Raw genomic sequence first — 22449 nt, 5'->3', positions numbered from 1 at the left:
CATCCCAGAAGAGTTAGTGCAGCAAAGGGTTCTGGGTATTTGTTCTGTTGTGTTTATGTTGTGTTACGGTGCGGATGTGCTCCTGAAATGTGTTTGTCATTCTTGTTTGGTGTGGATTCACAGTGTGGCGTATATTTCTAACAGTGTTAAAGTCGTTTATACGCCACCCTCAGTGTAACGTGTATTGCTGTTGATCAAGTATGCGTTGCATTCACGTGTGTGTGTGCGTACAGAAGCCGCACATATCTTGTGACTGGGCCGGCACGTTGTTAGAATGGATGAAAAGCGGACGTGACGACAGCTCTTAGAGGACGTTAAAGGCAGTGCTTTTAAGGCACGCCCCCAAGACTGTGGTCCGGGTGGACTACCAGATATAATGACTGATGAACACCTTCGTTCGATAATGAAGGTTGACTCAGCTCAAAGCCTGAGCCCCGACAATAATGAACTAGCATCCAAGAAAAGATGGCAGGTATCTGGCTTGGGCACATCAGATTAGATCAGTCTGTTGCAAACTGAGCAGTTTAATGTCCTGAATGGTTGGTTTATTCATTGTTATTTTATTTTCAAATTTATTAGCCTGTGGAAAAAGTTAATGTTGATATTTACCTCAGAAGGCTGCAAATAGAAAAGAGGCATTACATTTTTATTTAAATTGTATTTGATATGCCATTGATATTTTTTAATTATTATTATTATTATTTGAAACTCGATTTTACATGTCACTATAAAGTTATATAAGCCTTGCTTGTTCAATATTCAATGCAAAACTTGTTTGGGTCCCTATTAAAAGGTTAATTTGTTCAACCTTGGCCCGCGGCTTTGTTCAGTTTTAAATTTTGGCCCACTTTGTATTTGAGTTTGACACCCCTGCCTTAGGTGAACAGCACCTGCACATTGCCGACTGATCCTGCACAGACACGTTCATTGTTCGGCGTGCATTATACGAACATACCAGTAAGTTTGATGATTATTTCATTTATATTCTTCTAACGTGGTGCTGTGGATAAATAGTCAGGGTCGATGGATCAAACCAAATACCGACAGTATCAGTACCAAAGGTAGCTTTGGTATTAAATCGATATTAGTGTTACCGGATTGTTAGTTTTTTTAGTGCTCTTTTACGTTTATTTTCACAAATATAAAAAAAAAAAATTCCCCCTGTATATTCTTATATTGTTTACAAACTCAGACACTTAGTCCCATGAGTCAAGAGGGCTTTGGGAGCAAAAAGGAAAGGAATGTGAATTACAACAAATAGTATAGTTTTTGCTTTTGTTTACTTATTTTATACTTCATTATGCTCAAACAAGTGAATGTAATAAAAGGGAATAAGACATTATTGTTGTTAATTATCTTATATTAATATACAGTGGTACCCCAACTTAAGAGTGTTTTGAGATAAAAGCTGTCTCTTGGCTAATTTTTGTTCTTTATGTTGCAAGCAAAAATTTGAGTTACAGGCATTCCCGCCATTAGTTGGCATAGCAAATGTCACAGTGAACTCCGTAAGATCTGCCCCAAACATCTGGTCTTACTCGCTAGCATTAGCTTATAGCTAGGGATGGAAATAACGTTGTTTTACAACCATGGGAATTTATAACTTATTTAAGCCTTCCGACAAATACAGTAATGCAATTTCCAACTTACCAAGGGTGTTATTTATCAGTGGAGAAGGTTTCTGGTAGCAAGGTGGTAAAATAATTGCAGTAAATTTGAAGGTAGTTGCAGTATCGAGACACAGTAGTGTAAAAGCTATTCAACACTACACAGTATTATCGGCTCACTATTAAAGCTACAGACGATTAAATAATATCTAAATGGCACACATTTCTCAGTAAAAATATTGAAACGATACGGATGGTGTGTTTGACGGAGAAGCAGCAGGAAGGAGATACTGAAGAGGTCATGGGGAAATTACGTGGTTGCAGTGCAGATACATAAAGTCCACAAACAATAAGGTAAAAACACATGAAAACAAGAGGTAAACAACAAAGAACATGAGGGACAATAAGACTTCAAAAGAGGACATGGATGCTGCAACCAACTGCCCCTTCAGCAACGCCATTTCTACATACAGCTACAAAAGTAAAAACGAAAAACCCAAAAATTTGCAATAAATAATACATACATCCGACCTCCAATAAGCGGAAGAAGATGGGTGGATGGATGGAAATAATACTTATTGCCCACATACAATTGCACCATGGATAGACAAAACAAAAAAAACAATCCCTCCAGACTTCCAGAAAGACTGAAGTGTCCGATACAGGCTCATCCAGACGCTCAACTCCAGCTCCGCAAACCCGTCTCTTCCTCCACATCTCCTCCAGTCTCTCCATGCGAACTCCAGTGTGGCAGAGAGCCAGCAGATGGTCTCCGGTGCAAACATGGTCATGGCCAAAAGGCAGGCAGATTCAAAAGTGTATTATTTGTATACAACTTTTCCTATCCAAAAGATAGTTTTGTTTTTTTAAAAGGCATGTCACATGTTAAAATTATGCTGTTTGGAATGGTTCCGATTATATTTATTTCAATTAATTTCAATGGGAGATGTGGATTAGAGATACATGTGTTTTGAGTTAAGAGCTGTGTCACACAACCAATTAAGCTCGTAACTTGAGGCGGTACTGTACTGTATTTACTTGTTAAAATGTCCACAAATAATTTTGAGTATTAAAAAAAATGCCTAAAATGTTCCTATATTTTATTCGCATTATAATCATGATCAACATATTAAAAGGCACAAAAAAACTCCATGATCTTGAAAATGTTTAAGTAAATAAATTTTGGAACCAGCATCAGCCATACTGGGCCTGTATTTACTCGGTATTGGATCGATACCAAAATGTGCACTATCGCCCAATCCTACTAATTAGTGCATTTTTCAAGCAATGAGCCTTTATTTATTTCTTGAGTAAACACACTGACCAGTACATGTGCAGTTACTTTGGTTATCATTGTTTACCTGTGACTTGCTCATTCCGTCGTGCAGCTAACCCCTAAAAATTTAAACATTTTGAAATTTTTGGATTTACTTTGCAACTGTGTGTTTTAGGTGGAAAAAGTTATGTCACGAAACTCAATGAAAATGTCACTGTCGCGTGGATATTTGGAAACCAAGCACGCTCATTTGGGGAAAAAAAGCCACGGACACGATAAGTACAGATACTGATTCCCAGGCACTGGGCAAAGGTACACATTCATAGTCAACATATCGTTTTCATAGAAAAATAACCCCTTTGGGTCAGAAAGTTTATGTCGACGTCGACTTAAGGAGGCACGTTATGATAATAAGAATAACACGGTAGACCGGGACTGGATGAGTTGTTCGACATGAACGGGCTCAACTGTAATTACTTTGAGCACACATGCTTCTAGCAATCATTATGTGCCGTGTGCACACAACTGCAATCTAAACAAGAACACATGTAACCTGCCTCTGCGCTCCTTTGCCACATGTTGACCTCTGACCTCGGCCTTCCTCAGGAGAGGCCCCGCGTAAGCACAACACACTTGATCATCAAAAACAGCTTTCAGTTCTGTTGTCAACATATTGGAAATAGCCTTCACTATGCAACTGTCCTGCAGAGTGTTAAACCTGTACAATAGTGAGTGTGTGTGTGTGTGTGTGTGTGTGTAATGTTTAAATGACCATAACACCATACTAAATCTGCCTTGCTCTGACAGCTTAACAAACAAAATTACTTTAAAAGTAAACTGCAACTCATTAAGAACTTAAAGGAGCCATATGTAAGAATCTGGCCAGAAATGGTACTGAAATCCCGGTCAAAATTCTGTAGTCCCCTCCCCCTGGCTGAGGTTGCCGGATATGCAGCCGAATCCAGCTTGATATAACCTACACATTTTACACAGAAATTAGGCTATTTTCAGGAAGAAGTAGGTCATGCCTGCGTACAATATCGCAACAAATAAAACAAGCAATCATATGGTTATTGTCAGTACTTTCAGAAAACAAAGACTAAAACGAACTACAACCGACACTAGCAATGGTTATACTGGTGAAAATAAGTACAGCATGCTCAGCAGCCTAATGTATGGCCAAAACTAAAGAGGATACATTTTACCAATGTATGCTTATAGCAGTGGTTCTTAACCTGGGTTCGATCGAACCCTAGGGGTTCGGTGAGTCGGCCTCAGGGGTTCGGCAGAGCCTCCGCCACGGAGGTCAGGAAACACCAGACTCATCGTGTAAATAAAAACTTCTCCCTATCGGCGAATTATGGATACCCCCAGTCTTTGCGAGTAAACCTTTTCGTGGGTGCTGGACATAAAAACGAAGAAAAGGAACAGACTTTGCTGTGAAAATGACATGAGTGTGGCACTTGCCAAGGTGAAGCCACGCATATCAAAACTGGTCTCTCAAAGGCAACAGCAGAAGTCACACTGATTTACAGGTGTGTAATTTGTTCTGAGTTCATGTACAGTGTTGGTTTTTATCTTTGAACAATGTGATGTTCATGCACGGTTAATTTTCTGCACCAGTAAAAAAAACATGTATCTTTGTCTTGGATTTGAAAGAAAAAAATGAAATGAAAAATGAAAGAATGGTTTGGTTAATGCGCATATGAAACTGGTGGGGTTCGGTACCTCCAACAAGGTTAAGAACCACTGGCTTATAGGCTACTGTTTCAAACATAATTCTTGGTACATTTAGTCCACAATATGCAAACACGAATGAGGGTTTCTTCTATCATGTGATTTGGCTGTCTCCGTACATTACATATTGCCACGGTGACAGCCGTGCTGATGTTGGAACCCATTTCATCAGCGTATCAGTATATTGAGAATGAAATAGGCACAGACACTACCCATATCCGCATTGTCAAAAATATATTTTGCCCTGTCAGTTCGAATACACATCGACATACAGGCTAACGGGCATATATTTACCCCCTTAAGCCTGTATGTCCATGTGTCATTGACCGGGCTAGCATGCTAAGCATTCGTTGCACGAACATACTAGCTTTGTTAGACAAGATCATAGACTGTATTGGACAATTTAGTTTGCGTACGAAATGTCCATTTCCATTTATTACAAGTAATAAGAAAACGTAAATGCCTTAATTACCTATCAAGGAGGAAATTAGCAAGTTTAGCGTCAGACGAAAAAATCTTCTCCCCCTTCAATCGTCTCCATCTTTCAAAGGAGTCCGCCGATACAAATCCCTGTTTTGTTCCTGGCTTTGTCATGAATAAGTTGGTTTACTAAGGTCTGACATGTTTAGTAACTTTACCAGTGGCAGTAGCCAGACGAAGATGGCGGTGCGTAACTGGCAACCTGGATGTGACACACTCACAGACTTTCTAATTGGTCAAACAGTGGAGGGCGGGGCATTGAAATGAAAACAATAACAAGATTTTGGGGCTGTAAATCTAATTTTGAAATGAGCATATCTCGGCTGAACTACTGTTATCATTTATAGAGATATTCGAAAAGAACATTATTTATTAATGCCTTTTGACATATCAGGGCCATTTAATGATGACTTGACATGAAATTATTACATATTGCACCTTTAAAGGCCTACTGAAATGATTTTTTTTTATTTAAACGGGGATAGCAGATCCATTCTATGTGTCATACTTGATCATTTCGCGATATTGCCATATTTTTGCTGAAAGGATTTAGTAGAGAACATCGACGATAAAGTTCGCAACTTTTGATCGCTGATAAAAAAAGCCTTGCCTGTACCGGAAGTAGCGTGACGTCCCAGGCTGAAGGGCTCCTCACATTTCCCCATTGTTTACAATGCAGCAAGAGCGATTCGGACCGAGAAAGCGACGATTACCCCATTAATTTGAGCGAGCATGAAAGATTCGTGGATGAGGAACGTGAGAGTGAAGGACTAGAGTGCAGTGCAGGACGTATCTTTTTTCGTTCTGACCGTAACTTAGGTACAAGGGTTCATTGGATTCCACACTCTCTCCTTTTTCTATTGTGGATCACGGATTTGTATTTTAAACCACCTCGGATACTATATCCTCTTGAAAATGAGAGTCGAGAACGCGAAATGGACATTCACAGTGACTTTTATCTCCACGACAATACATCGGCGAAGCTCTTTAGCTACGGAGCTAACGTGATAGCATCGTGCTTAAATGCAGATAGAAACAAAATAAATAAACCCCTGACTGGAAGGATAGACAGAAAATCAACAATACTATTAAACCATGGACATGTAACTACACGGTTAATGCTTTCCAGCCTGTCGAAGCTTAACAATGCTGTTGCTAACGACGCCATTGAAGCTAACTTAGCTACGGGACCTCGACAGAGCTATGCTAAAAACATTAGCTATCCACCTACGCCAGCCAGCCCTCATCTGCTCATCAACACCCGTGCTCACCTGCGTTCCAGCGATCGACGGAGCGACGAAGGACTTCACCCGATCATAGATGCGGTCTGCGGCCCGGAGACGAAGGAAGTCAAGGTGAGGTCGGCGGTTAGCGCGTCTGCTATCCATCTCAAAGTCCTCCTGGTTGTGTTGCTGTAGTCCGCCGCTAATACACCGATCCCACCTACAGCTTTCTTCTTTGCAGTCTTCATTGTTCATTAAACAAATTGCAAAAGATTCACCAACACAGATGTCCAGAATACTGTGGAATTATGTGGTGAAAACAGAGCTTTTTGTGTTTGATCCAATGGGGTCCGAATACTTCCGTTCACTCCGTGACGTCACGCGCAAACGTCATCATACCGAGACGTTTTCAACCGGAAGTTTCGCGGGAAATTTAAAATTGCACTTTATAAGTTAACCCGGCCGTATTGGCATGTGTTGCAATGTTAAGATTTCATCATTCATATATAAATTATCAGACTGTGTGGTCGGTAGTAGTGGGTTTCAGTAGGCCTTTAAGGTTCACTTCATAAATTGAATACGCCCTATTTTTTTACTCTCAGCAAAGGAACGGAACCTAAGTGTGTGTGTGTTCATGTTGTGTAGCACTAAGGTGATCGTTTCCATGGTTGTGTGTGGACTCCTGACTGTGTCAAGAATGCAGTGAGTCTGTAACAGTTGACTTCACAGAGAGCAGCTGCATTCCTGACCTCCAGTTCAAAGAGCATACCACACACACAAACACACAATCTACAGATACTGCACTATGCACAAGGGCATGAGCACAAAGTGACACTTGTTTGGCTATCACAGCTCATTTATAACAAAACATGGCGTAACCAGGATGTGCTGGAAGTTTCTTGTTAGAGACACAACAGTAACAGCAGTAAAGTACAAACTCCTTGGGTGTAATCTCACAAGACAAACCTTGACAAAAACATGACCCAAAGGTCAAGAGAGATACACTTCTTAACTCCTGCTTGGATTTATGAAAAAAATGAAGGTAATATAGCTTAAAATACATAAATCACATACAATTCTCTATATCCCCATTCAGGTAAACTGGAGACTATACCAGTTGACTTTAGGTGGGAGGCTTACCTGTCACCCACCACTCTTTTTTTTTCTTCCCTACCATATTTTACCATTCTTTCCTGTTGCCCTCTAAGACCAATATTTTTTTTTTTTTTTAAATAAATAAAACAATCTCAAGCAATAGCCACAATGTGGTGTAATTATCATAACAATTATCTACAAAATCCATGTGCCTGTCCCAGAAAGAGCTGTTACTTTATTGTAAAAGTCCTTTTATTTGTCACGAACGCGCACGGCCACTGTTAGCGTCACCCCAGGATGCAAAGATGCCAAGTGATGTGCGAGTGAGAAGGTCATTATGTTAGGGACAAAACGTAGATCGCAAACAGAATAGTGGAGTGCACGTAGCAGCAGCAGGGTAAAACATGGACATTAAAACTACCGTATTTTACGCACTATAAGGCGCACCTAAAAACCTCCAATTTTGTCAAAAGCTGACAATGCGCCTTATAATCTGGTGTGCCTTACATTTGGACCAATATTGAGCCATAACAAACCTAAACTTCATTTTCATAAAGTTTAGGTCTCGCAACTACGGTAAGCAGCCGCAAACTTCTTTTTCCCCCGTAGAAGAAGTTTTTCTTCTATAGTAAGCAGCCGCCGACTTCATTTTCCCCCGTAGAAGAAGCACTTCTTCATCTACGGTAAGCAGCAGCCAACTTCATTTTCCCCCGTAGAACAAGAAGCGCTTCTAACCCAAAAATGGCTCCTATTAAGAGACACGCTTATGACGCAGAGTTTAAACTCAAGGCGCTCAGTCACGCAGTAGAACACGGGAATAGAGCAGCAGCGAGAGAATTTAACATAAACGAATCAATGGTGTTTAATTCGGACACTGAAGAAGAAGAATTCGAGGGATTCGTGGATGAGGTATAACTTTATAAAGTGAGCTTTACATGTTTATTTTGTGTGTTGTGTTGTGTGACATTAACGTTTGATTAACGTTGAGTTATTGATATATTGTTATTGCTCTGCACTATTTCCAGTGTTACTATATTGTGATTGCACTAACGTTTGATTTACCGTAACAGTATCACTGTTTTTTACGTGTTTATTGAATCAGGGAAAAGTTCCCCTCCACTATGTGATATAAATGTTGCACTACATGTTATACCTTGCTGTTGTTAAAAGATAAACAAAACACCACGTCACTGACTTTACCTCGGGGAAAATAATAAAACAGCTGTTTATTCATTTTGGGAGTGAACAGAGTTGTCAGAACGCTGGTTTGTAATCTATTAATAAAGTTTGACTGCCCTATCTGACTGTTTTGTTGACATTCCCTTTAGCGCAGCTCCATCTAATGGATGCATATAATCCGGTGCGCCTTATATATGAACAAAGTTTTGAAATATGCCATTCATTGAAGGTGCGCCTTATAATCCGGTGTGCCTTATAGTGCGGAAAATACGGTACATAACGGACCAGCGTCGGTCAGAGGACGACGCTGGCATAAGAAGCCTCCTGATTGACAAGGTACAGTTGTGTGTCCTGATTGTCAATCAGGACTGGACTCTCATAACTAGATCCACCCGACGTCCATTGCACCGGTCGCCCGAGGCAGGGGGTCACCACATTTGCGGTCCCCTCCAAGGTTTCTCATTGTATCCCATTGGGTTAAGTTTTTTCTTGCCCTGATGTGGGATCTATGCCGAGGATGTCGTTGTGGCTTGTGCAGCCCTTTGAGACACTTGTGATTTAAGGCAGTATAATTAAACTTTGATTGATTGATTGCTAAACTTTGAGGAAACAGGTGAGGGAAACCGTGCTCTAACAAAAGCTGAAATGGTGGAACATGGAGCAAACAGTAACGAAAATATGAGCGCTGAAAAGGAAATTATACAAAACACAAGAAAATAAAGAAACAGTGTAAACTGTCATGTGGGATTATGCCATTAGTTCCTTTTGGTTTAAAGTCTCTCATCTGCTTTGCTTCTCTGTAAAAAGATGGCAGCAGCCAGCCTCTGCCAGCTCACGTAAAGAGGACTCTGCAGTTTATTGTCTGATTACCAAAAATAATGTCACACGTACATAAAATACATAACGCAGGCTACAGAAAGTCTTAATATTTAATAAATGTTTCTAACATATTGCTCCGTAAATGAATTTTATGACAGATTGCGCAATAAGAGGGTAGGCCTGGCTCACGTAGCCTCATCTCAGGTTTCTGTCCTGTATTTGATCAGAATTAGTGCAAATTCAGCGGTTTCTACTTACCAAAATGTTAAAAATGATTGGCATCATACAGAAAATACACTTAAAACACAGAACTCATATTAATCATGTTATCGCTATTGTTCTATTCTATTCTGCGGGCATCATTGTTTTGCTTTAATTTTGTGTGCAGCAGTTCAGGAGGAGTTAGCTTACGCATAGTAATTTCACACCCCTGTTAAAAAAGGAGACAACCCATGGAATTTACTTGGAGGTGAGATATAAAAAATAACGTAAGTTAAAAGGATAAGCAACAAGAAAACAGTCATCTAAATTTGCAAATATTTTGGCATATTCGGCAAAACAACATGAAAATAATGGATTCCGTTTGTCCTTATTAAAGTAAGCCGTCCATACTTTCTGGTTCACGTACAAAATTCAACAGGTTCTTGCCCGGCACATGTGACACCTCGCTGCTAAGTTTCATGGAAATGGGGTTGTGTAGTTTTTGTGTAATGCTGCAAGCAAACAAACAAACCAACAAAGTTATTCGGACTTTGCTCTTTTTTGCTTGGTCACCATTAAAGACCCACTTTAATTATAGTACCTCAAAAATAAGTACAGTAAACATGTTTGCATATATTTGACAATATCTTTTCATGGGGCAACACTAAAGAAAAACACTTTGATACAATGTATAGTAGTCAGTATACAGCTTGTATAACAGTGCTAATGTACTATTGCTTCAAAATATGTCAACAAACAGCAATTTTTAAAATTTCTTAACCGCTAATGCGCAGAAGACAAAATGTCCAAATTGAGCCCAGTTAGCAATTTTTTAAGCTCTCTTATATGGGTCACTGCAAGTTCAACATGGCACCTCATTGTAGAATATTAGCAAAGATGTGAGTGGTGCACTCACTTCTGTCAGGTATGCCCATGTAAAGATGGCCTACTAACATAGGTATATATATTAGGGCTGGGCGATTATATGATCGTGATCGATGATTGCATTAAATTTGAGTTTGATCGCTGTGATCAGCTGTTAGCATTTTAACCTCGATCAAACATGGCGGAAATGTCTGTTAGAAGTTACTGCCGTAGTAATCAGTAGGGAACCAATACTGCTCGGTATAATCTTGCGCGGAACAATTCGCCTTTATTGACCTTGATCCTGTGTGCGTCTGTGAACGTGCGTGTGCTTGTTTACGTTTGCGTGTTTTGTGTGAAAGAGTGTCACGACCATCCCATTCCACCGTTGTGAAAGTCAGGCTCGTCACGACATAATTAATGTTCAATCAGTGTTGTGCCTCTTACCCCTTTCACAGCTAGAAGTGCAGCCCAGAAGAATAAAATAAAAAAATATGGCTAACACTAGCATAGAAGTTGATACGCCGCATTGAGAAGGAGCAGCGACTTTAGTGACAGACTTTAGTTTCACTGCAGCTCATCAGTACTCCTGCCCTGAATGCGGACTTGCAGAGAGGCACAGAATGTCTTTGTGACTGAACTACTGTATTGGTCCTGACTGGGAAAATAAACACACCCACTAATTTAATCAGAAAAAGGCACTTTTATATCTAAATATTTTTATTCAGACTTTTTGTCTATGTGTCTGCAAAGATCCTCTGATATAACATATACCTTAAATTCCGGACTGTAAATCTCAACTTTTTTCTTAAGCTTTGAGCCCTGCGGTTTATAAAACGGTGCGGCTAATTTATGGATTCTCAGATAACAGCCATACTAAAAATAGTTTGTTTTTTTTAAAACAAGCAAATATACAGAGAAAGTGTTTTATTTGTACTATGGTGCCATCTCATAGACAAGTTTGCTCACTACAGGTTGCTTGTATTCCGACAAGTGATTTCTTCCCGGAAGTAAACACCAGTGGTGGTCAACCAAGCGAAGATGACTGTTGTACAGCAAGCACAAGTACACAAGGGGCCTATATCTTCCTACAGATATGAGCAAAACATCTAACTATGCAATGAAATAGATCACTTTACTTTATAAAAAAAAGATTTGTTGAGTGATAAAGGATTATTCATCGATGCAGTTCCCAAACATATCAAACTATCGTGTGCTCTATACCCCATTCTACATGACAAAACATATAAAAAGTTGGAAAAGCATGGAGGTCTACAACTTCTTTGTGTGTGGCTGGGTCAAGGAAATTGGTATCAAGACTCTCTCGGATAAATATGCATCGTTTTTGCTCGGGTAAGGTTGCATTTCATGATTTAACTCTGTCTACATACATGTTTGTTGCCTACTAGGGCTGCGAATCTTTGGGTGTCCCACGATTCGATTCAATATCGATTCTTGGGGTCACGATTAGATTATAAAAATCGATTTTTTTCGATTCAACGCGATTCTCGATTCAAAAACGATATTTTTCCGATCCAAAACAATTCTCTATTCATTAAATACATAGGATTTCAGCAGGATCTACCCCAGTCTGCTGACATGCAAGCAGAGTAGTAGATTTTTGTAAAAAGCTTTTATAATTGTAAAGGACAATGTTTTATCAATTGATTGCAATTATGTAAATTTGTTTTAACTATTAAATGAACCAGAAATATGACTTATTTTATCTTTGTGAAAATATTGGACACAGTGTGTTGTCAAGCTTATGAGATGCGATGCAAGTGTAAGCCACTATGACACTATTGTTCATTCTTTTTTCTTTTTTTTAAAAATAAATGTCTAATGATAATGTCAATGAGAAATTTTTAATCACTGCTATGTTGAAATTGTTACTAATACTGTTGATTGTTCTGTGTCGTGTTTGTGTCTCCTCTCAATTGCTCTGTTTATTGCTGTTCTGAGTGTTGCTGGGTCGGGTTTGGTTTTGGAATTGGATTGCATTGTTATGGTACTGCTGTGTATTGTTTTGTTGGATTGATTAATAATAAAAATTTAAAAAAATTAAAAAATAGATTTTTTAAAAATGAGAATCGATACTAAATCGTACAACGTGAGAATGGCAATTTGAATTAGAATCGATTTTTTCCCACACCCCTTTTGCCTACCCTTGCTGTTGCACACGCCGTTTACGAGTATGCGTGTTTTATCCCATCTTTATCAAAATATAACTATAGATGTCAACATTGTGTATGTGCTGAAAGCTTCATTTAATGATTGCTGCCTTTGATAAAAGCTTAACCATTTTAGGACTTGATTTATTTTGTTTAGACATATTAACATATTGGTGCTTTATGGAACACTGAGAAAAAATGTGTCTGAAGAAATACAAATAATATCAAGACAATAGTTAAAAACAAACAAACCTTTAACGGGGTGGTCACTGCAAACTCGTGCATTCTTCGGCTTTGCTCCCTTGTACTGGAGTGTGTGGTATTTTTGTCGTCTTTTTTCATATAAACTTGCACTCGATGGCGAGTGCCTGGTGGCCGGACCTGCCCCAATGGGGCCCGACCAGGCACAGTCCAAAGAGGCAACGTGGGTCCCCCCTTCAATGTGCTCACAACACATAGGAGGGGGAATACAGGTTGGGTGCCGTGTGAGCTGGGCGGAAGCCAAAGGCAGGGCCCTTGGCTGTTGGATCCTCAGCTACAGAAGCTAGCTCTTGGGACGTGGAACGTCACCTCACTGAGGGGGAAAGAGCCTGAGCTAGTGCGCGAGGTATAGAAGTTCCGGCTAGATATAGCTGGACTCACTTTGACTCACAGTAAGGGCTCTGGAATCAATTATCTCGAGAGGGGCTGGACTCTTCCACTCTGGCGTTGCAAGCAATGAGAGGCGACGGGTTGGGGTGGCAATTCGTGTTGCTCCCCGGCTCAAAGCCTTTTCATTGGCGTTTAATCCAGCAGACGAGTTTAATCCAGCAGACGAGAGAGTAGCTTCCCTGGGGGTGGGGGGATTGGTCCTGAGTGTTGTTTGTGCTGATGCACCACACATCAGCTCAGGGTACTTGCCCTTTTTCGGATTCCCTCGAGGGAGTACTGGTGAGTGCTCCCTCAGGTTATTCCCTTGTTCTGCTGGTTGACTTCATCGCTCACATTGGCAACGACAGTGAAAAAAAAGAATTGTGAGGATCTGCTGGGAACGTCTAACAGTCTCTCTCGTCAGAGAGAGTTTCAATTCCCACCACCGGAAAAAGTTTTAACATGTCACGAGGGAGGCGCTGGACATTAAGTCCGAGAGGACCACGTTCCGTACCTTGATTGTCTTGGTGGCCAAACAAAGCTGTTGCTGCTAGGTGTTTGGCGCCTGACGTGGCGGTAATTTCAGAACCCGCAGGTGGACACCAGCATTGAGGAATGCCATCAAGCTGAAGAAAGAAGACTATCGGGTCCTTTTGGCTTTTGGGACCCCGGAGGCAGTGGACAGGTTCCGAGAGGCCAAGCGGTGTGCGGCTTAGGCGTTCGGGGAGGCAAAAACTCGGACACGGGAGGAGTTCGGGTAAGCCATGGAAAACAACGCCCGGACAACTTCGCAGCAAGTCTGGACCACCATCCGCCGCCTCAGGAGGGGGAAGCAGTGCACTGTCAACACCATGTATGGTGGGAATAGTGTCCTGCTGACCTCGACTCAGGATGTCGTAGATCAGTAGAGGTAATGCTTCAAAGACCTCGTCAATCCCAACTACACGTCTTCCTTACAGGAAGACGTGCCTGGGGAATTTTTGGTGGGCTCTCCCATTTCTGGGGCTGAGGTTGCCGATGTAGTTAAAAAGCTCCTCGGTGGTAAGGCACCGGTGTATGAGATTTGCCCAGAGTTTTTAAGGCTCTGGATGCTGTGGGGCTGTCTTGGTTGGCAAGACTCTGCAATATTGCACTGACGTCTGGGGCGGTACCTCTGGATTGGCAGACCGGGGTGGTGGTTCCTGTCTTTAAGAAGGGGAACCGGAGGGTGTGTTCCAACTATCGAGGGATCACACTCCTCAGCCTTTCCCGTTAGGTCTATTCTGGTGTTCTGGAGAGGGGGCTACCCCGGATAGTCAAACCTCTGATTCAGGAGGAGCAGTTTGGTTTTCATCCTGGTCGTGGATCTGTGGGCCAGCTTTATACTCTTGGCAGGGTTCTTGCAGGTGCATGGGAGTTTGCCCAACGAGTCTACATGTGCTTTGTGAACTTAGAGAAGGCATTCGACCGTGTCCCTCTGGATGTCCTGTGGGGAGTGCTCAGAGAGTACGGGGTATCGGACTGTCTGATTGTGGCGGAGCTTTGTTCGCATTGCCAGCAGTAAGTCGGATCCATTTTCAGTGGGGGTTGGACTCCGCCAGGGTTGCCCTTTGTCACCAATTCTGTTCATAACTTTTGTGGACAGAATTCCTCGGCGCAGTCAGAGCGTTGGGGGGGATCCGGTTTTTGTGGCTGCAGGATTAGGTCTCTGCTTTTTTCAGATGATGGTTTCATAGGGCCAGGATCTTCAGCTCTCACTGGATCAGTTCACAGCAAAGTGTGAAGCGACTGGGATGAGAATCAGCACCTCCAAGTCAGAGTCCATGGTTCTCGCCTGGAAAAGCGTGGAGTGCCATCTCCGGGTTGAGAAGGAGATCCTGTCCCCAAGGGAATTCTTGTTCACGAGTGAGGGAAGAGTGGATCGTGAGATTGACAGGATCGGTACAGCGTATGCAGTAATACGAACACTGTCCCGATCCATTGTGGTAAAGAAGGAGCTGGTGCCAGAAGGCAAAGCTCTCAATTTACTAGTCGATCTATGTTCCCATCCTCACCTATAGTCATAAACTTTGGGAGGAGCCAGATGAGGTGGTTCGGGCATCTGGTAAGGATGCTCGTTAGGGCACGTCCAACCGGTAGGAGGCCATGGGGAAGACCCAGGACTTTTTTGGGAAACTATGTCTCCTAGCTGGCCTGGGAACGCCTCGGGATCCCTCGGGAGGAGCTGGTCGAAGAGACTGTGGAGAGAGAAGTCTGGGCTTCCCGCAACCCAACCTTGGATAAGTGGAAGAAGATGGATGGATGGATGGATAAAATGGTATAAAATTGAGGAGATGGCGAGTTATTGTGATGTAATGAAATCACATATTTTTACCAATTTCCCGAGGAGAATTCCCATATTTTTAAATACAAATTTCGATGCTGCTCTCAGACACACGTAATAAAGGTGTTTTTGAAACCCCCTGATGTTTATGGTGCTAAATTAACCACAACATTTGTGCAATCCCATTAAAAACATTATGTTGCTACTGGTGCGACGTTCACAAAAAAAAAAACAACACTTAAATCCTTGTATGTATACTATTCATGTTAGCTAACTTTTACTACAAATTAATATCGGCTCAGAATACCGGTTATTGGCCTCCTTGACTACTAATAATCTGTATTGGTATCAGCCCTGAAAAAAACACAACGGTCCATTTTTATTAAAGAACTTATTAATCAGAACAGCCACCATGTCCTTGTAACGATACACCACATAATAGCGATATAAAATGTTTACTGTTTTTTGTAACATATATGTAAATATGGCACTCTGTCCACCATGCTCCTGCTTGTGCTGATACCCAGCAGCTTAAAGGACAGCACTAATTCAGCGAGGAGCTTTGCTTGGCCCCTGATAACCTCTTGACTAAACAAAAGATCTAACCATGCACAATAAGTCTGGCAGTGACAGATGTAGGGTAAAGTTACCTTATGTTCACAGTCAAAAGCCTCAATCAAGTTTAGCCTTGTTGGGGGAAAATATGCATTCCGACAAATGGCACAGGGTTGTGACAGCTTTTCTTTTTCATATCTGCGCTCTTTTGATGGGAATTCATCTACTGAGGCACAGAAACGTGCTTTGAAGAGAGACGGGAACACAATATGTCCTCATTCAGAGGACATTCCTGCACAACCATGTGATGAGCATGGTTACTTTGGTAGAAGTTGTCAATATCGCCCTGCATTTTCTTTGCGTTTGGAAAGTGTTATCAGACGAGTTGTTTGCCTGTTATTTTGTCCTCAACCTTGTTCATGCAGACCTTCACATTACTGCTGGAATGACGAACAAAGACACAGAAAATTCCGATCTACTACCAAGACGATCTTGCACAACTCTCCTGTACCCTCCTTTATTCTTCAAACAACTTTGTCTGACAAATTCCCCCTTTCTGTACATCCACATTCAGTCCTTTTAAGGAAGTACGCAGCTATACATTTGACATTTACAACATCAGATATGGTTTGAGGTACAAGGAAAGGTTGGACACCCTGCCTCAAACCGTGTATGTTGTTGTAACAGTCAAAATATATAATTCCATCATTTTGCTGTATTTTCCCCAATTTGTAAATTCAATTTTATTTATAAAATGTGCCGCAAGCCAAAAAAAACCCTGAAAGATCTTGGGGATAAAAATATTGTAAAAAAATGTTTTAGCAGCCTGAAACATCTCGAAGCAAATCATAAAATAATAGTGAATTTTAGACACACAAACCAACACTGTGCATGCTTAATTACAAGATATATTGATTGTAAATTTCCCAAATAAAATAATGCGATAAAATAATTAAAATGAATTGATTTTTATGAATGTTCAGTAAGTAACACTACTATTACAAGCTAACTCAAATTACACAGAATGCAAGCTAACATGTTGCTAAGAGGCTACTACCCAATAATAATAATGGTAGAAACTGCTAGTACTAGCTAACAGAGGCCAACCCATCACTAATAGATGAAAATAAAAAAGGCTGTTTTTAAAATGTTAGTAACAGAGCCCAAGTCTGTGCTAAAAATGCTAACATTACAACAAGTGAAAGGCAACAAAGGCCAACACATTACTAACAAAAACAATAACTTCAGGGCTAACTTACACCAAATGCAAGTTAACACATTGCCAAAAGGCTACTGATCGATCAATAATAATAATTGTTGAGACCGCTAGTACTAGTTGACAGAGCCCAACTTGTCTCTAACAGAAAAGGCTTCAATTTGGTCAATATGTTTAAGTTGTTAACAACATGAAGCCAACTCCGTGTAAAAAGATGCTACACTTACAACTAATAAAAGCTAACAAAGACTAATGCGTTACTAACAAAACACTACAGGCTAAATTACACCAAATTAAGCTAACACCGAGCTAAGAGGCTACTAATCAATAATAATAATAATAATAACAACAACAATAATAATAATAATAATAATAATGGTTGACACTGCTAGTATTAGCTAACAAACCATTGTCAATAGATGCTTAAAAAAAAGCTTAATTTTTTAAAATGTTAATAAGATAGCCCAACTCTGTGCTAAAAAAAAATGCTACAAAAATTAAACTCACAAACACTAACAAAGGTTAACTCATGATAATCAAAACAATAACTACAGGCTAAATTCTCCCTTATGAAAGCTTACACATAACCAAGAGGCTACCAATCAATAATAATAATAAAGGTTGATGCAGCTCGTACTAGCTATGAGAGGCCAACCTATCACTAAAAGATGTTAACAAAAAGGCTTTAGTTTGGTCAATGTTTTTGAAATTTTAATAACAGAGGCCAACTGTGTGCTAAAAATGCAACAATTACAACAAATACAAGCTAATAAAGGCTAAACCATTACAAACAAACATAACAGGCTAAATAGCGCTAAATGAAAGCTAACAGTGCTAAGAGACTGCTATTTATAGTTAACGAGACTACCACTTAACTAAATGCCCAATAGTCATTCATCATTTGTCTGAGTATTGTAAATTTGTGAGTGTATCTATATTAGATGACTGACTAGCATGTCTTCCAAATACATCTTTTAGCATAACCCATGGGCGGAAAACAAATGTAAAAAAAAACGTCTTTGTTGTTTTTCCATAATACATTGGGAAATATAAAGTCAGACCATACAGACCTTTGACCTGTTTCTTTGTAACGTTTGTTTCCTGTGACAAAAAATACTAAACTATCCCTTTAAAATGATCACGTGACAACACACCAGGATCATGTGACCAGCACTGCAGCCCTCATGCAGACCCTTGAGTGAGAGCGAGCAACAGGTGTGAAAAGTAGGGGGTGAGCAAATCCATTCAAAAATCGATAGCATCGATACCAAAGGTAGTATCAGTATTATACTGATACTGGCTTGACGAGATTTATATTTTTCAGTTCTCTTCTATATTTGTTCTGTTTATAAATGATAAATGATAAATGGGTTATACTTGTATAGCGCTTTTCTACCTTCGAGGTACTCAAAGCGCTTTGACAGTATTTCCACATTCACCCATTCACACACACATTCACACACTGATGGCGGGAGCTGCCATGCAAGGTGCTAACCAGCAGCCATCAGGAGCAAGGGTGAAGTGTCTTGCCCAAGGACACAACGGACGTGACTAGGATGGTAGAAGGTGGGGATTGAACCCCAGTAACCAGCAACCCTCCGATTGCTGGCACGGCCACTCTACCAACTTCGCCACGCCGTCCCCGTTATATTGTTTTCATTGTTGATATTTTTATACTGTTTATAAGCTCAAGGAATACGTTTTTGGATACAGGAGGGCTTTGGGGAAAAAAGACAACGGATTTGAATAAAAGTTGTTTTCATTTTTATTTACTTTTTTTTCGCTATTGAATTGATCCTGCTCAAACCATTTTATGTATAATAAATGAGTATATTCATATCATTTTGTTGCTATTGTTACATTGTTTCCTTTTTGTATTATGGTCACACCTAGTTTTTCTTTCGCCCCACTTTTTGTATAGATCGGCCAAAATTTCCCCCCAGTTTTGTTATATGGCCAAACATTGCACGTAACAAACTAATCTGTTTGCTCATTGCACAGGAGCGCCCAAACAAAGCTCCTCATATGTCGGTGACTCAGTCTCTGAGCTATTTTGAGTACGACTGAAAAATAAGGCATCAACAAGTTGTAGACGTAAGCGTTGAGCGCTCAGAGATCGACACAATCCTGCCCTTCAATCATCAAATCTAAGAAAGTTATTGCGAAAGAGAGGAAGCGGATGACCAAATCAGATAAACAAATCATTAAAAATGTGTCCTACCTGTTAACAGCCCACCCAGCACCGCCACAGCGTCAGTCTGCGGACGAACATGTATCCATAAAAATATTGAGAAGTTGCAGATGTGTTTTAATTTGTCTAGTCCTAACTCAGGGGTCGGCAACCTTTGCCACTCAAAGAGCCATTTTGACGAGTTTCACAAATTAAAGATAATAATGGGAGCCACAAAACTCTTTTGAAATTTAAAATGAAATAACACTGCATACAAAGCTTTTTTTTTACTTTTGGGCTATGTTTAAAACCAAGGGTCTCAGACACACGCTCCGGCCCGCACCTTATTAAGACAATTTAATGTTAGTACGGCCCGCGAGTTTTACTTTAACGGCGCTTGACAGCGTCATACTTGCCAACTCTCACAGTCTTTCTACCGAAATGTAGGGCGTGTTGGTACTGCTTTTAGCGCCCTCTACAGTCTTTGCAAACAGTGTACCTGATCGGCCACATGTTGAATGCAGCTTCTGCTAGCACACGTAAGTGACAGCAAGGCATACTTAGTCAACAGTCAAACAGCTTACACTGACGGTGACCGTATAAAACAACTTTAACACAACTTTAACACTGTTTCGTTACAAATATGCGCCACACTGTGAACCCACACCAAAAAAGAATGACAAACACATTTCTGGAGAACATCTGCACCGTAACACAACATAAACACAACAAATCGAATACCCAGAATCCCATGCAGCCCTAACTCTTCCGGTCTACATTGTACACCCCCGCTGCCACCAAACCCCGCCCACCTCAACCGACGCACAAAGGGGGGTCGGCAGGGGGGTTGATGTGTGGGGGGGGTGGTGGTGGTAGCGGGGGTGTACAATGTAGACTGGAAGAGTTAGGGCTGCATGGGATTCTGGGTATTTGTTCTGTTGTATTTATGTTGTTTAACGGTGCGGATGTTCTCCAGAAATGTGTTTGTCATTCTTTTTTGGTGTGGGTTCACAGTGTGGCGCATATTTGTAACGTAACAGTGTTAAAGTTGTTTTATACGGTCACCGTCAGTGTAAGCTGTGTGGCTGTTGACCAAGTATGCCTTGCTGTCTCTTACGTGTGCAAGTAAAAGCTACATACACCATGTGGACGGGCTGGCACGGTGTTTATACAGGCTATATTGGCACGCCCTTGATTAAGTTGTTAAGGTGATAACTGGAGAATATTTAACCCGGGAGATTTCTAAAAGAGGCACTGAGATCCGTAAGTGTCCTGGGAAAATCGGGAGGGTCGGCAAGTATGCAGCTGAGCCGCATCAGAGTAGTCAAAGAGCCGCATGCGGCTCCGGAGCCGCGGGTTGCCGACCTCTGTCCTAACTCAACACACTGAAGGGCCCAGCATTACACATATACATATCGCTTATTGTCAACACTGACTTCTCCCGTCCGCCACTCAAACAACATCCGTGTGGAACATAAACATAACATTTCCTGGTTCCTATTGTTACCCAACCGAGGTCGGACAAGCAGCTGAAAGGAGACACAGGTAATTGCTGAACAATTGTATTACTTTATTTCTAAAACTACTCCAGTTGTTTGTAGCACATGCTATTGTAATGTTATAAAAAAAACATCTTGTCTAAAACTTTGGTTTTCTTTTTAAAAGACATGTTACATGTTAAAAAATTGTGTTGTTTATGGAGGGCCTAGCACAGATTAAATTGATTTCAATAATTTTAATGGGCGGGGCTGCTTTGAGATACAAGTGTTTTGCGTTACGAACTCAGTCGTGGAACACTATGTGCTTGTAAGTTGAGGTACTACTGTACTTTACATTGTTTTCCACATGTAGAACTATAATTATTCTCTATCAAATGTATTTTTGTTAATATCTTAAATTGGATTTACAAGATTTCTTATGGGGAAAATTGCTTCGATTTTCATTTGTATTGACAACAGGGTTGGTCGATATGACATCACCATATAATTTGAGATGATGCATTATACATATATTTAAAAACAAATCTGTGTTGTTAGTATTAACATATATTTTTTCTTGTATTAAATTGTTTTGCAGTATTTTAAAAATGTCTCTGCTTATTGTACAAAGTAACCCAGGCTCCACTTTGTTGAGAATTTAAGTTTCTAGAGACTTGTACAATCCTTTTAGTGAATTTTACTGTATTAAAAACGACTAGCAACAAATCTAGCATCTTTTTCTGGTGTTATTGGAGACTGTATTCGTGTTTGGAGACTTTTTACTCTTGTCTTTTGATGTCTGCTACGAACAGAAAGCAGTGCAGCGATCCTCTGTTGTCACAAAACACTCACTGACATCACACTTGTTTCGCGCTGCTGCTTCAGCTGGACTTTCTCTCATTGAAAGACCACCGCTGTCCTATCAATATTTGCTGTTCATGGGTAAACCTTGGACATATTAAAGTACGTCCCCATCGCAGACATACCGCCTAAGCTCCAGACAATCACGTGCGTCTTCCTTATGTCATCACAACATCCTGTTTCGGCACTGCGGTTTTGGTAATCAAAATCTTTTGGCCAAATTTCTTTGGTGGGTGAATTTTCGATGCATCACTAGTCAGTGCGTAAATAATAGTTGTTATAAATAATAGGCTATAAACATTCATATAATGAATTACTTAAATTAGGTTACACGTAAAAAAAAAAATTCAAGGTGTGGTGGTTTTTATTTTGCCGTGTCGGTGCGGCAGAAAACTGACATATTGGGGAAACCCTGGACTATATGTACAATATATAGTCACAATAAATTATGTTTTTTGTCTAAAATCATCTGTCCTGTGTTTCATTGTGTTAATAATTCTGATAAAGAATTTAAAAGACAAAATCCTTCAAGGATCTTAAAAAGTTTAGAGTAAAATTTATTTGTTATTTGGTATCGGATCGGTA

General features: G+C 40.5%; 1 protein-coding gene across 3 annotated transcripts in view; it reads right to left on the bottom strand.

Moving 5' to 3' along the window:
- LOC133635310 (BRISC and BRCA1-A complex member 1-like) overlaps positions 1 to 22449 on the bottom strand; it is a 107583-nt gene that overhangs the window by 65209 nt on the left and 19925 nt on the right. The gene's annotated exons all lie outside the window — the stretch shown is intronic.

The sequence above is a fragment of the Entelurus aequoreus genome, linkage group LG19 (assembly GCF_033978785.1).
Source record: "Entelurus aequoreus isolate RoL-2023_Sb linkage group LG19, RoL_Eaeq_v1.1, whole genome shotgun sequence".
NCBI lineage: Eukaryota > Metazoa > Chordata > Actinopteri > Syngnathiformes > Syngnathidae > Entelurus > Entelurus aequoreus.
This window is presented reverse-complemented; position numbering and strand designations above follow the sequence as displayed.